This window comes from Chiloscyllium plagiosum, unplaced genomic scaffold, assembly GCF_037043375.1.
Source record: "Chiloscyllium plagiosum isolate Xiang-an unplaced genomic scaffold, Cpla_swu_hap1 HiC_scaffold_27, whole genome shotgun sequence".
Classification (NCBI taxonomy): domain Eukaryota; kingdom Metazoa; phylum Chordata; class Chondrichthyes; order Orectolobiformes; family Hemiscylliidae; genus Chiloscyllium; species Chiloscyllium plagiosum.
In genome coordinates, this window is record NW_028270165.1 from 43,634,641 (window position 1) to 43,650,476 (window position 15,836).

At 45.6% G+C, this 15,836-nt stretch overlaps 1 non-coding gene across 1 annotated transcript; it reads left to right on the plus strand.

The window, feature by feature from the left end:
- The first annotated feature begins 11,854 nt into the window (after nucleotides 1-11,854).
- On the plus strand, nucleotides 11,855-11,926 carry trnaw-cca (transfer RNA tryptophan (anticodon CCA)). The gene has a single exon. It is a non-coding gene; the product is annotated as a tRNA-Trp (tRNA).
- The last annotated feature ends 3,910 nt before the right edge of the window (nucleotides 11,927-15,836 follow it).

The window sequence follows — 15,836 nt, forward strand, 5'->3', positions numbered from 1 at the left end:
TGAATCCAACACTTTACTCCCCCCTCCACTCCATGGAAATACCGATTTGAGAGACTCCAGAGTTGGAGGTGCTACCATACCTGCTGTAGGGGGTTTGGTAGAAGCTGTTTATTTTAATGAACCATTTCAATTTAACTTCATCCTTGCCATTCAAATACTAATTTTACACAGAGGGTGGTTGATGTGTGGAATGAACCTCCTCAGGAAGTGGTGGATGCGGGTACAATAAAAAGACATTTGTTTTAGTACATGAATAGGAAAGGTTTGGAGGCATGCAGGCCAACAGCAGGCAAGAGAGACTGATTTAGTTTGGGATTGTGGTTGGCATGGACTGGTTGGACCAAAGGTCCATGATCATGCTGTATGACTCGATGGTAAGTTCATAGTTCCTTGAAAGGGGAGTCGCACATAGACAGCATAGTGAAGAAGGTGTTTGATATGCCTGCCTTTATTGGTCAGTGCACTGAGTGGAGGAGTCGGGAGGTCATGTTGCGACTGTAGAAGACATTGGTTAGGCCACGTTTGGAGTATTGCATGCAATTCTGGTACCAGTGATCCCACCCTGACACACCATAAACCAGAGATAGTGACTGAAATTGACTCTGATACAAAATCAAATCATTAGATCGCTGCAGTGCAGAAAGAGGCCATTTGGCCCATTGAATGCATTGTGTACAGGAGTTGGGAGGTCATGTTGTAGCTGTACAGGACATTGGTTCGGCCACTTTTGGATTATTGCATTCGATTCTGGTCTCCCTACTATAGGATAGGAACGATGTTGTGAAACTTGAAAGTGTGCAGAAAAGATTGATAAGGATGTCGCCAGGGTTGGAGAGTTTGTGGTATAAGTAGAGCCTGAATAGGATGGGGCTGCTTCCCTGGAGTGTCAGAGGCTGAGGGGTGATCCGGCGGAGAACATTGTGGATTGGGCCTTGATCGACTGAATGTTTTATTGCTCTGGAAGATGTAAAAGGGGCTCAATGTTGCAGCAGAAAGCCATCTGAGCTGAGAACAGACAATTTCTTACTCTGTGGGAACAGGGAGAAGAGGGCGGAGAAATCAGGACCTGAAATCCGAGCTGACACCAGAGTACCATGTTATTAGTGCTTTGATTAGCAGTGCCAACCCTCTACCTTTACCTCGCTTCCTATTCAACTTGAAGGCCACGTACCCCCTCAATATTCAGATCCAATCCTTGTCATCCTGAAGCCATGTCCCTGTAAGGAGTCTCAGATCATAATTATTCTCTTCAATGTGTGCAGTCAATTCATTCAGTTTTGTTACATTGCAGCACACATTCAGCCATACAGTCTTCAGTTTCAATTCTTGTGTTCTGTAGAATCCAGTTTTGATTGATTAGATTCGATTCCCTACAGTGTGGAAACAGGCCCTTCGGCCCAACAAGTCCACACCGACACCCTGAAGAGTAACACTCCCAGACGCATTTCTTTCTGATTAATGAACCTAACACTATGGACAATTTAGCATGGTCATTTAACCTGACATGCACATCTTTGGACTGGGACATTTACTTTCCGTGTCCCTTTCTATCATTCTCTGATGTTCATTTCCACATCACTACATTGCTCACCTGCCTTGGTTCGGATTGGTCATAAAAAATGCATGTTCATACATTCGCAGTAATAGAAGCAGGTGTAGGCCATTTGGTCCATCGAGCTACTCCACCATTCATTAAGATCATGTTTCATCTATCCATCGTCTCAGCTCCTCTTACCTGCATTATTCTGACTATCCTAAATTCACCTACCATACAAAATCCCATCGAACTATGTCTTGAATATGGCTGCTTCTACTGCTTCCTTGGGCAGAGAATTCCATAGATTCACCACTCTGGGAAAAGCAGTTCCTTCTCCTCTGTCTTAAACCTACTCCCCCTAATCTTGTGACCTAGTCTCACTCACCGGCAGAAATGACTAGATAGGGTGGGTCTGGGTGGCATGCTCATCGGATGGGTCAGTGTGGACTTGATGGGATGAATGGCCTGCTTCCACGCTGTAGTGATTCTATGATTTACCGCAGTTGTGTTTGCCATGGACCGTAGCACCAGAACCTCCCACCTTCTGCAAATCGAAAGACAAGTCCCACCCTGTCCTCTTGTACGTATGTTATCTAACTGCTTAATCATTTCTAGTGAATCCAGCCCACACCTCCCGCTGCTGCCAGTAACCTTTACAAAGCTGATGGTACAATGCCATACCTGCAGTACTGAAAATCGTAAGGCTTCTAACGATACCAGTGATTGATTCACCACTCCCACTGATGGACAGCATTGGAAATACAATGTTGGAGGCTGAAAGGAATGAGCAGTTTAAAACGAAAACTCACCTAACCCTTCACTAGGCTCCCTGCTCAGCACACTTTACTTAAATCACTTCTACTCCACATTGCAACAAATTCCCACTTTCCACCAATATCCTGAATGTCCTCACTCACTCAGTTGCTCTCTCACAAATGAAAGATTTCATTGTAGCTTCTGCTCCCAGTAAGGTCACAACATCTTTGAAAGCTGCTCTGAAAGTACAGTCTTCACAATGACACTTCTGCTTTCCTTTAGTCCATATTGTCCGTGCTGACCAGATATCCCAAATTAACATAGTCTCATTTGTCAGCACATAAACCATACTCCTCTCAATTCTCCCAATTACCAGATGCCTTTTAAAATGCTTTAATTATACCAGCCTCCACCACTTCCTCTGGCAGCTCATTCTATACACACAACACCCTCTGTGTGAGAAAGGTGCCTGTAAAGTTCCTTTTAAATATTTCCCCTCTGACCTCAGACCTATGACGTCTAGTTTTGGACTCCCCTACTCTGGGGAAAAGATTTTGGCTATTCACCCTATCCATGCTCCTTATGAACTTCTATAAAGTGACCCGTCAGCCCCCAATGATCCAAAGAAAACAGCCCAGCCTATTCAGCCTCTCAATATAGATCAAACCCTCCAACTCTGGCAATACCCTTGTAAATCTTTGTCTAATCCTTACAAAGGTTCGTAACACTTTTTCTGTAGCATAGAAAACAGAACCGAATGCAGTATTGCAAAAGTGGCCGAATGAATGTCCGGTACAGCCGCAACATGACCTCCCAACATCTGTATTGAAATGCACTGAACTATAAAAGCAAATATATCAACCACCTTCTTTGCTATCCTGTCTACCTACGACTCCACTATGAACTTGCACTCCATGGTATGTTTATTCAACAACACTCCCCATTAAATGTGTGGATCCTACCCTGACCTGCCTTTCCAAAATCCATATTTCAAAATGGGGTTGAGAAACGTACAAGCCGTGATTGAATGGTGGAGAAAATCTGATGGACTAAATGGCTTAATTTCCGCACCTATGTTGTATGGTTTCTTGCTGTCCTGGACACAGTGAGAGAATTGGAAGCAGGAATAGGTCATTTGTCTTTCCAGCTGGCACCAGCATTGAACAGTTCATAACTGGATATAAATATACCTGCATCAAGACGGATAGGCTGGGACTTTTTGCACTGGAGCATCAGAGGTTGAGAGGTGACCTTAGAGAGGATTATAAAATCATGAGAGGTATAGATGAGGTGAACGGCAGGTATTCTTACCCTCGTGTTGGTGTTTCAAGATTAGGGAAAAAATGTTGAAGGTGAAGAAAGAAATACTTTAAAAAGACATGAGGGGCATATTTTTTTTAAAAGATAAAGAGTAGTTCGTGTGAGGAATCAATGTCCAGAAGAGTTGCTGGATGCAGGTACAGTTACAATGTTTAAAAGACATTTGGATAAGTACATGAATAGGAAAGGTTCGAAGGGATATAGGCCAATCATTGGCAGGTGGGACCAGTTTCGTTTCAGAACACCGTCAGCATGGACTAGTTCGACTGAGTGATCTGTTTTTGTGCTGTATGACTCTGTAACTGTTCTGTACTGGTCTTAAAACCATTTTCTTGCCGTCTCCCATAACTTCTTTGTTCTTCAAAGTCACATGAACTCAGCCTTGAATACATTTAATAACCGACCTAACTGCAGGAAGACATCCCCACTTCTGAACTCAATTCTTCTTGCTGATATACCACTTGCTTTGCTTATTGCTTGCTGCACTTTCTGACAACTGGCAGTGACTGGTGTCGAAGGACACTGAGGCCCCTTTGTCTATCCACACATCACTTCTGATGAAGGGCTCGTGCCCGAAACGTCGACTCTCCTCCTCCTCAGTTGCTGCCTGACCGACTGTGGTTTTCCAGCGCCACAATATTCAACTCTGATCTCCAGCATCTCACTTTCGCCACATCTCAACATATCACCATTTAAACAATGCACCTCCTTTCTGCTATTTTTTTTTTACACTGCAAAGGCTATAACTTCACATTGTGGTACTGCACTTGCCATGTGTTTGCAAGTTGACACACAGACCGGGATCAACTTTTCCAGAGTCTGGCCCCTCCCTCGGTTCACTCATGAACCCCAGAATGAAAACGTGGTGAGAAAAACACTGTTGTACTCACAAATGTTAGACAGAGGAAGGAAGTTACAATCTGGGGTGAAGTTAAACCTTATGCAGAGAGAAAAGAACAGCAGCAGCTTCAGAGCTCCGCATTTCGACAATGGCCGGCTCTGATTGGCAGAAGGACCAGACTCCTTCCGGTCCTCCAAGGTTCGACACTGCTCCATGGAAAGGAGCTCACGCGCCGTTTCTGCGGACACCCAAGAGTATGCGCACGAGCGGTCATGCGCAGTAATTGCTGACACTGCGGAGCATGCTCAGTGTGCAGGAATTTGTTACAAATTTTCAAGTTAAAAATCGCAAAGCACCTGGTGAAAGTCCAACAGAATTATTTGTAAGCACTAGCTTTCGGAGCCCTGCTCCTTCATCAGCTGATTGTAGAGTATGACATCGTAATACACAGAATTTTATGCTCTTACGATCTTATATTCCACAACCACCTGATGAAGTATCAGCGCTCCGAAAGCTAGTGCTTCCAAACAAGCCTATTGGACTGTAACCTGGAGTTGTGTGATTTTTAACTTCGTACACCTTAGTCCAACACGGGCACCTCCCGATCATGACAAATATTAAGCGTCCAAATGCGAATACAAGAGAAAAATGCCGAAGCTATTTTATTTTGCCGGTTTTTTTCCCCTGTGCCTCGATATTTTATTTCTTTTGCATTTTTTCTGGCTGCTCAACGTTTCTGTCTTTTCCCCAGGTTAGAGGTATTCCAAAACTAGAGGGTAAAGGTTTAGGGTGTGGGGGAAAGATTTTAAAAGATCTAAAAGACTAGGAATAGAACATTCACCCCTTACTGGGCGAAAGTGAGGACTGCAGATGCTGGAGATTAGGGTCGAGAGTGTGGAGCTGGAATAGCACAGCAGGTCAGGGAGCATCCGAGGAGCAAGAGACTCGACGTTTTGGGCAAAACCCTTCGTCAGGAAATAGCCATGGGAAACTGCAGGATTGTAGCGTAAACGAGTGAGTCGAAGTGGGATGCTGTTGGGAAGGGCGGTGTGAATGGCCTGTAGGGATGATATGGTTCCACTGCCTCAGCCACGCGTATTTTGAGAAACGTGGGAGGAGTGGGTTCCAGTTCGTGGGACACTGGCACGAGTCCTGGAGAAGGTGGCATTTGTGCTGTCTCTCTCTTCACATTCTGCCCCCCTGTCCATTTTCTCCCCATCCACTGCCCCCTGCCTATTCTCTCTCCTCACACTGCACCCGCTATTCTCTCCCCCAACCCTCTGAACCCCAGTCTGTTCCCCTGTCCATTTCCCTCCCTTCTCCACCACCATCAGCGACCCCGTCACCTCCACCCCCCCACAATCGTCCTTTCTCGTGCCTCAGCCCTCTTTGATCGCTGTATGAAGTCTTTCTCAGGGAAGAGAGAGAATGGATGGTGATGACTTTACTTGGAAAACACGGCATGTGAAAAATAGCTGATTTTTAAAATTGAGAATAACTAAAACCAAATATTCAGAAACTTCGTTACAGTCGGGAAGAATGTTATTTTTTTTCAAAGAAAAGCTGCAGATATCTTTCTGAAACTTGCATTGATGTATGTGCAGTTAGGCCACAACAAAGGACAGTCAGGAAGGAGTGAATGAGTGAATAAAAGACAAGTCCAACCTTGCCCTCGAGGAGAAAGTGAAAAATGCAGATGCTGGAGATCAGAGTCGAGAGTGTGGTGTTGGAAAAGCACAGCATGTCCGGCAGCATCCAAGGAGCAGGAAAATCGACGTTTCGCGCATAAGCACTTGGCACTCGGCCACCGCTCCTTCAATCCCCCTGTGATGGCGCGTGAACTCGCTGGTGCCTCCTCAGGTGGGAGGAGCAGGTGAATCCCTTCCGGCACATGCAGCAGGTGAATGGCCTCTCTCCAGGGTGGACCCGCTGGAAGGTCAGCAGTACAGCTGACTGAGTGAAACCCCTCCCACACATGGGGCACGTGAATGGCTTCTCTCCCTTGTGGACTCACTCGTGCGTCTGCAGATGGCTGATCCGACTGAAACCCTTCCCACACACTGAGCAGGTGAATGGCCTCTTCCGGTGTGAATGCGTCTGTGGGTTTCCAGCAGGGAGTCCATTCCCACAGACCCCACATTTCCAAGGTTTCCCCTTTGGAGGGAGCTTTCCTTGTGTTGCACTGGGATTGAAATTACAAACAGAACGGGTACATAGCCTTTCCCAGCTTGAGGGGTGAGACTTTGATTCTTCCAAGCTGAGTAAATGGTTTGAAGCACTTTTCACAGTCAGCGCACTGAATCTCCCTCACTCGGTGTCTCAGTATTCTTCCTGCCACAGGACTGTCCAAAATCTCTCAAACAAACAAAAGCAAACATGCCTTCTTGATTGAAATGGCTGCTGATATTCAAGTCCCAATGAATCAAGTGGCTCTGTCAGAGGTTGATGCATCATTTGCTATAATATTTCTTTCTGCACGTCTTCCTACAAAGAAAGATCACAAAATAAGTGATCACTGTCAGTACAGTTAATGAACATAACATAGGTGGCAATTCCTGTAGGTTGTGAGATGTCTGCTGATCACATATTATCCAGGCCACAGAAACCTGAAAACCCTCATGCAGCCACATAGCCTTAGCTCTGCATGGCGGAAAACTACATTTCAGTGACAATAACATGGAACAAACTACCTATAAAGATGCTGGAAATGGAGCTGAATCAAGGATATGAAAATGAAATGTTAAGGCTGCTTGAGAAAAGAAAGGCAGTAAAATTGCTGAATGACTTCCTGCTGACCTACTAAATAAAAAAATATGACAAAAAAAGGACGTAACTCGATGACTACATTAGAAGGTGAATAAGAATTACAACAGAAACTTTTACAACAGCCAACAATATGAGATATACACCATATAGAACAAAGAACAAAGAAAGTTTACAGCCCAGGAACAGGCCCTTCAAGCCTGAGCCGATCCAAATGTACTGTCCAAACCTGTCGGTCAATTCCTAAGCATCTGTATCCCTCTACTCCCCACCCACTCATGCATTTATCCAGACGCATCTTAAAAGAATCGACCGTGCCTGCCTCTTCCAACTCTGCTGGCAACGCGTTCCAAACGCCCACTACCCTCTGTGTGAAGTAAAACGCGCTTTCGCTTTGAATAAGTGCTGTCCTTGCCGCGTTCATTGTCACGGGAACTCTGCCGCATCCCTAATTCAGGCAGTTGGATCTCGTTTAATGATGCTGCTTTTTGAGAGTCTTGACTGGCCGGTTTTGCATAATGCAGTGTAAAAAAAAAGGGTTCGTCAGGGATTTTGAACGCGGAATCTCTCGCATGCCCACACAGCAACCGGGCTGAAGCGAGAATCATACCCCTAAACCAACGAGCCACAAGCTGAAACACCCTGCATTTTTTGAGCAATGTGCCAATCCCTTAAATGCTGCTTAGTTCCTTGAGAATCTAACCTTTTAGTTGTGAACATGAGGAAAGGAGCAATCCTTTTCTAGGGTGCAAACTGTATACATGCCAAACTGAGGGAATACGCAGGCAAAATAGCTTTAAAAGAGATAGAAAGTATTTGAGCACCTTTGGAGTGTCTGCTCCCTCCCTGGATTCACTCCAGTTGCTGCAAGTGAACAGTGTTTCACTCACCCCTACCTCCCCTTCCCCCTCGCTGCTGGAGGATGGTTTATGGAAAGGGGAAGACATTGCTTTGCTCCCAGATGTTACCCAGAGGGAGGGAGTTTCACTCTGAAACTGACAGGGCTGCATCCGTATTGTGACGTCATCAATGGAGGGCGGGCCGCGCAGCTGCCCTGCAGTTGAGGCACGTGTGGAGGGGAGGACACTTCGCAAATCCCACTCTCCTCTAAGTCAATGCAAATTCAGTTCAAGCAAAGCAAGGGGTTCAAATATACTTTAGAAAACCTCCTTTGTGCCGTGGGAAAACTCCGGTCGCGGGAAATGCGGTGATACAGATTCAGAGTAACAGAAGCAGGAGTAGACCATTTGGTCAAGCCTGCTCCGTCATTCATTAAGATCACAGCTCCACCAACCTGCACTATCCCGACTACCCTTAATTCCCCTACCATACAAAAACCCATCCAACTGTGTCTTCAATATACTTCATTAAGCTGTCTGAACTGCTCTCTTGGGCAGAGAATCCCATGGAGTCACACAGAGTGACACAGATGTACAGCACGGAAACAGACCCTTCGGTCCAACTCATCCATGCAGCCCAGATATCCTAACCTAATCTAGTCCCATTTGCCAGCACTTGGCCCAAATCCCCATAAAACCTTCCTACCCTCCAACCTCCAACAATGGCAACATCCTTGTAAATCTTTTCTGCACCTTTTCTAGTTTCACAACATCTTTCTGATAGGAAGCAGACCAAAATTACATGCAATATTCCAAACGTGGCCTGACCAATGTTCTGTACAGTGGCAACATGAGCTTCCAATATCTATCCTCGATGCTCTGACCAACAAAGGAAAGCACACCAAACGCCTTCTTTACTATCCAATCTGCCTGCGTCTCTACTTTTAAGGAACTATCAACCTGAACTCCAAGGTCTCTTTGGTCAGCAACACCTCCAAGGAACTTACCATTAAGTGTAAAAGTCCTGCTCTGATTTGTTTTTCCAAAATGCAGCACCTCATATTTATCTACATTAACCTCCAACTGCCATTCCTCAGCCCATTGGCCCATCTGATTAGGGTCCCGTTGTGATCTGAGGTAACCTTCTTTACTGTCCACTACACCTCCAATTTTGGTGTCATCTACCAACTTGCTAACTATATCTCCTCCGTTTACATACAAATCATTTATATAAATGACAAAAAGTAGCGGACCCAGCATCGATTCTTGTGATACACCATTGGTCACAGGCCTTCAGTCTGAAAAGCAACCCTCCATCACCACCGTCTGTCGTCTGCCTTCCAGCCAGTTCTGCATCCAAATGGCTAGTTGTCCCGGCATGCCATGAGATTAAACCTTGCTCACCAGTCTCCCATTAGGAACCTTGATGAACGCCTTCCTGAAGTCCAGAGAGATCACGTCCATCGCTCTGCCCTCATCAATCCACTTTGTTACTTCTTCAAAAAACTCAATCATGTTCATGAGACATGATTTCCCAAGCATAAAGCTATGCTGACTATCCTTAACCATCCTTAACTATCCTTATCCTTAACTATCCTTAATTCTTGCCTTTCTGAATACATGTAAATCCTGTCTCTTATGATTCTCTCCAAAAACTTGTCCATCATGGATGTCAGGTTCACTGGTCTATAGTTCCCTGGCTTTTCCTAACCACCTTTCTTAAATAGTGGCACCACGTTAGCCACCCTCTAGCCTTCCGGCACCTCACCTGTGACTATTGATGATCAAATATCTCAGTGAGAGTCCCAGCAATCACTTCCCCAGTTTCCCACAGAGTTCTAGGGTACTCCTGATCAGGTGTTGGGATTTATCCACTTTTATGCATGTCAAGATATCCAGCAATGTCTCATCTGTAATATGGGCATTTTTTCAACATGTCACCATCTACTTTCTCACATTTTATATCTTGCATGCCCTTCTCCACAGTAAACACTGATGCACAATATCCGTTCAGTATCCCGCACCCCCCGCCCCATCTACTGCAGCTTCAAACAAAGGCCGCCTTGCTGATCTTTGACGGGCCCTATTCTCTCGCTTGTTATCCTTTTGTCCTTAATGTATTGATAAAAACCCTTTGGGTTATCCATGACTCTATTTGCCAAAGCTATCTCATGTCCCCTTTTTGCCCTCATGATTTGCCTCTGAAGTATGCTCTTACTGCCTTTATACTCTAAGGATTCACTCGATCTCTCTGCCGATACCTGATATATGCATCCGTCTTTATCTTAACCAAAATCTCATTTTCTCTAGTCATCCAGCATTCCCCAACCTACCGGCCTTTCCTTTCACCCTAACAGGAATATACTCGAACTCAGACAATCACCTGATGAAGGAGCGTCGCTCCAAAAGTTAGTGTGCTTCCAAGTAAACCTGTTGGACTATAACCTGGTGTTGTGTGATTTTTAACTTTGTACACTCCAGTCCAACAACGGCATCTCCGAATCAGGAATATACTGTGTCTGGACTTTTGTTATCTCATATTTGAAGGCTTCCCATTTTCCAGCAGTCCTTTAACCTGCGAACATCTGCCCCCAATCAGCTTTTGAAAGATCTTGCCTAATACCTGATTCTTCCTCCAATTTAGAACTTCAACTTTTAGATCTGATATATTATTTTCAATCACTATTTTAATGTTAATAGAATTATGGTTGCTGGCCCTTAGGTTTTGCACCCTCGCCAGTATGTACATTCATATTGTGAATTAGAAAATGTCCTTGTACACACTTAACAAATTCCTCTGTTTGGCAGATAGGTAAATGGGCCGGAGTTATACCTTGGGTCCACTCTTCCTTCATTCCCATCAACCCGAACCCCATTCCCACCCCAATAGTCCAACGGCACTTTCCCCTGCAACTGCCGAATGTGTGACACCAGCCCATTTACCTACTCCCTCCTCACTATCCAAGGGCCCAAACTTACCTTCCAGGTGAAGCAGCACTTTTCCTGCACTTCCCACAACGCAGTCTACTGCATTTGCTGCTCATAATGTGGTCTCATCTACATTGGGGGAAACGAAGCATAAACTGGGTGACTGCTGCACAGAACATCTACATTCTGCCTGCAAAAAAGACCCTGAGCTTCCAGTTGCCTGCCAATTCCACATCCCACCCTGTTCCCTGGCCAATATCTCTGTCTCAGGTTTGCTGCAGTGTTCCAGCGAAGCTCAGCACCAGCAGAACGAAGAGCACCGAATATTACACTTGGGGACCATACATACCTCCGGTCCCAATATCGAATTCAATAATTTTAGGGCCTGAAATCCATCGTATCCTCGTCCCTTCCACACACACCAAGCCTTGTTATCACATAGTCTGTCATTAACACACTACCTATTCTTAGCCACGGACAGTCTCCATTCACCATCCCAAGCGGATCGTTATCAACTCCCTTTCCTGTCCAACGGTTCTTCCCTCGCTTTGGTCTCTGTCCTGATCTATCATTAACTGCGTCCGCCTTCCTCCCACAGTATCTCCTGCATATAAATCAACGTTTTCCCAATCACCATCAGTTCTGTGGAAGGGTCACCGGCAACTCCTGTTTTTTGGTTCTGATATACAGCATCCACAGTTCTTTCACCTTTTTATTGAGGTAGAGTTGGAAATTGTTTCGAGAGACAGAAGGAGAGGAGGGAGAGACAGAACAGACATGAACTGTTGATCTCCGTTGTTTCTCAAAACGTAAAATCATTGTCGTGCGATCACTTCCCTTAAGCATGAAAAAAGACCCCAGGCGTTGCGTGAGCTTGTGGCGCAACGGTAGCGTGTCTGACTCCAGATCAGAAGGTTGTATGTTCGAATCACGTCAGGCTCACTGATGTCAACTCCTTGCATTTCAAATCAAGAAAGGAGTACGTTCACTCCGGATATCTGTTGAGCCAAATCTTCTTTGCGGAAGCTTTCGATCACACGTGAAGCTTTGCTCCCTGTTTGATTTGTGAACACTGTGTGAGGGAAGTGGCGTGCCCATTTTCTGGGCAAAGGCTCAGCTCCCCCCAGTTCATCACGGGATCTAAACACAGCCGTCTCCCTCTGGGCAGCCGCTTCGTTCAGTTGGTGATAGCGCAGTGTGAATAACGTAATACCAATGTTTTTACAACATAATCCAGAGACTCCCAGCTTTATGTTTCAATCTATCAGTAGAGTGATAGCGAGTTCAAACAGAAATGTTTCCCACCAACAGCAAATCCTTTCCTTTCACTGGACACAGTTAAAATTATCTTTATTCAACAGGAGAAGCGGAAACTCTAGTCCGACGGCCCCTCTCCACATTAACGGTGAGCCTGAATTTTATAAACGGTGTCAGTAAAATCCAATGCCGGACACTGATTTGGTTCAATCGATTTCTTTGCCAAACGTAATTCACCGAGAGGATGCTGCTGTGTGAAACAGCGTGGGGAATTACTGCAGGGCCTCCTGCGCATGGGACACACCGCAACTGATGTGTTTCACCTTCACCAGTTTATTCCTATCTCGGAGAAGAGAAGTTTGATGATTCGGATCATAGCAGCCAGACAGAGAACAGGAGAAGAGCACTCAGACCTTCACAAGCTTGTCACCACAGCTGGGTCATCGTGGCCCGTATCAGTATGGGATAGTAATCTGCATCTACTGACTGGAATCACAGCAAATTGGAGTGCTGGTGGGAATATCACACAGGAGAAAACGGCTTCGACATATCAACTGGAGTGGCTCCCAATGCGCAACTCCGCTCACCTCAACTGAATAACTGTAAACAAATTACTCCGTGATTCAAAGGAATACTCGGTTTTGAATCTGCATTGTGTCATACACCTTCGTGAATGATGTCAAAACACCTTCATTGCTGTGATGGAGTATCCTGGTGGGCAGAATATATCCGTTGTCAAATTTCCTACGTTCTGTTGGTCCAACTCCGATTTCACTCAGAATCACGAAATGTGTGACAGCACAGACTGAGGCCATGCAGCCCACCTTAGCTCTGCTAGCTCAACACAATATAGATAGAACATAGAACATAGAACATAGAACAATACAGCACAGAACAGGCCCTTCGGCCCACGATGTTGTGCCGAACTTCTAACCTAGATTAAGTACCCATCCATGTACCTATCCAAATGCCGCTTAAAGGTCGCCAATGATTCCGACTCCACCACTCCCACGGGCAGCGCATTCCATGCCCCCACCACTCTCTGGGTAAAGAACCCACCCCTGACATCTCCCCTATACCTTCCACCCTTCACCTTAAATTTATGTCCCCTTGTAACACTCTGTTGTACCTGGGGAAAAAGTTTCTGACTGTCTACTCTATCTATTCCTCTGATCATCTTATAAACCTCTATCAAGTCACCCCTCATCCTTCGCCGTTCCAACGAGAAAAGGCCGAGAACTCTCAACCTATCCTCGTACGACTTCCTCTCCATTCCAGGCAACATCCTGGTAAATCTTCTCTGCACCCTCTCCAAAGCTTCCACATCTTTCCTATAGTGAGGCGACCAGAACTGCACACAGTACTCCAACTGTGGCCTAACCAAAGTCCTGTACAGCTGCAACATCACTTCACGACTCTTGAATTCAATCCCTCTGCTAATGAACGATAATACTCCATAGGCCTTCTTACAAACTCTATCCACCTGAGTGGCAACCTTCAAAGATCTATGTACATAGACCCCAAGATCCCTCTGTTCCTCCACCTGACTAAGAACCCTACCATTAACCCTGTATTCCGCATTCTTATTTGTTCTTCCAAAATGGACAACCTCACACTTGGCAGGGTTGAACTCCATCTGCCACTCCTCAGCCCAGCTCTGCATCATATCTAAGTCCCTCTGCAGCCGACAACAGCCCTCCTCACTGTCCACAACTCCACCTATCTTCGTATCATCTGCAAATTTACTGACCCACCCTTCGACTCCCTCATCTAAGTCATTAATAAAAATTACAAACAGCAGAGGACCCAGAACTGATACCTGCGGAACTCCACTTGTAACTGGGCTCCAGGCTGAGTATTTACCATCTACCACCACTCTCTGCCTTCGACCGGTTAGCCAGTTTTCTATCCAATTGGCCAAATTTCCCTCTATCCCATGCCTCCTGACTTTCCGCATAAGCCTACCATGGGGAACCTTATCAAATGCCTTACTGAAATCCATGTACACTACATCCACTGCTCTTCCCTCATCCACATGCTTGGTCACCTCCTCGAAGAATTCAATAAGACTTGTAAGGCAAGACCTACCCTTCACAAATCCGTGCTGGCTGTCCCTAATCAAGCAGTGTCTTTCCAGATACTCATAAATCCTATCCCTCAGTACCCTTTCCATTACTATGTAAATATGTAAATAAGTGTCTCATTCTGTCGCCTTCTCCCTGTAAATCTGCACATTGTTACTTTGAACATGCCCACCGAATTCTCTTTTGTGTCCATTGAATCTGCCCCTTTGTCACTGTCAGACAGTGACTTACTGAGCCCACTCCCTGTGCGAAAACGTTCTTCCTAATGTCACTTTTACTTATTTTCCTGATGACTTTAAATCTCTGCCAAATCATTCTCGATCCTTTCAGGCCTGGGAGCATTTTCACTGCATTATTTCCTCTGTCTAAAACCCTCATGACGTGGCAAACTTCAATCAGGCCAGCTTTCAGCTCTCTGTTCTCCAAAGAGAGCTGCCCCAAACTTTCCAATCACCCTTCATTGCTGACATTCCTCAGGACGGTACCATTCATGTTAACCTGTTCAGCGCTGTCTGCAATCACTTCACTTCCCCGCTTCCTGAAGTGTCACCCTCAGAATTGAGCGTAATACAGGTGGAAGATTCATTCAGACTCGGATTGCGCGGTCGAAATATCTGCAATACTTGTTTTCACTTTGAACAAGTGTTTCCCTTCGCCGTGTTCACTGCAATGGCAGCTCTGCGCCGTCCCTAATTCAGACAGTCCGATCTTATTTAACGAAGCGGCTTTTTGAGAAAATTCATCAGATATTTTTGCTCAGGTCAATTGAAGGATTGATGGTTCACCTGGGATTGGAACCCGGGAACTCTCACACGGCTGCATATGCGCGAAGACCCAAAGCTAGAATCATGTCCCAGATAAACGAGCCTCCAGCCATGGGTGCAGCCACCTCCGCAAGCAGCTGAGACTTGCTCAGTACGAAATACTTTGTGCATTGCTCCCAGAATTGCAAACAGGGAAGAGTTTCAGGAACATCTGCTTCTCAATCTGTCTCGCTGCTCCCAGGACGTTGCTTTTTGTCCCGTCCCCTGGGACCGGGCTCTCTCCACTGGTGGATAATTGAACCATTTCGTTTCTACTTGCAAGCTGTGCTGGTGGAAGGCAGAGCCCATTCACTCTTCTGCTCTCTCACACTATTACGTAAGGCAGGATAAGTCAGTTACAGTCATGCGTAGGTAATGGGCAACTTTGAACTTGTTCCAAAGGTCCTGTTAACGGAGAGATAGAAAGATACTGTGCTGTCAGGACAGAGAGAAATGGACACCGGAGACTCTTCCCTCAGGTAAATTGATATGAGTACATTTTGTGCAGCCTGCTTGGTGTTCAGAATTTGTCTTAACACAACAATTCTGCAGGAAGTCTTTTCTTACACCGTTGGTTTCTTTACTGCGGGAATTGGACTAAAACAGCAAGTCATGTGTTTCAACTTCACCGGTTCATTGCCATCTGAGAGAAGAGGTTTCACACGAGATCAGGACACACCGACAGAGAACAGGACAAGACAACTCAGA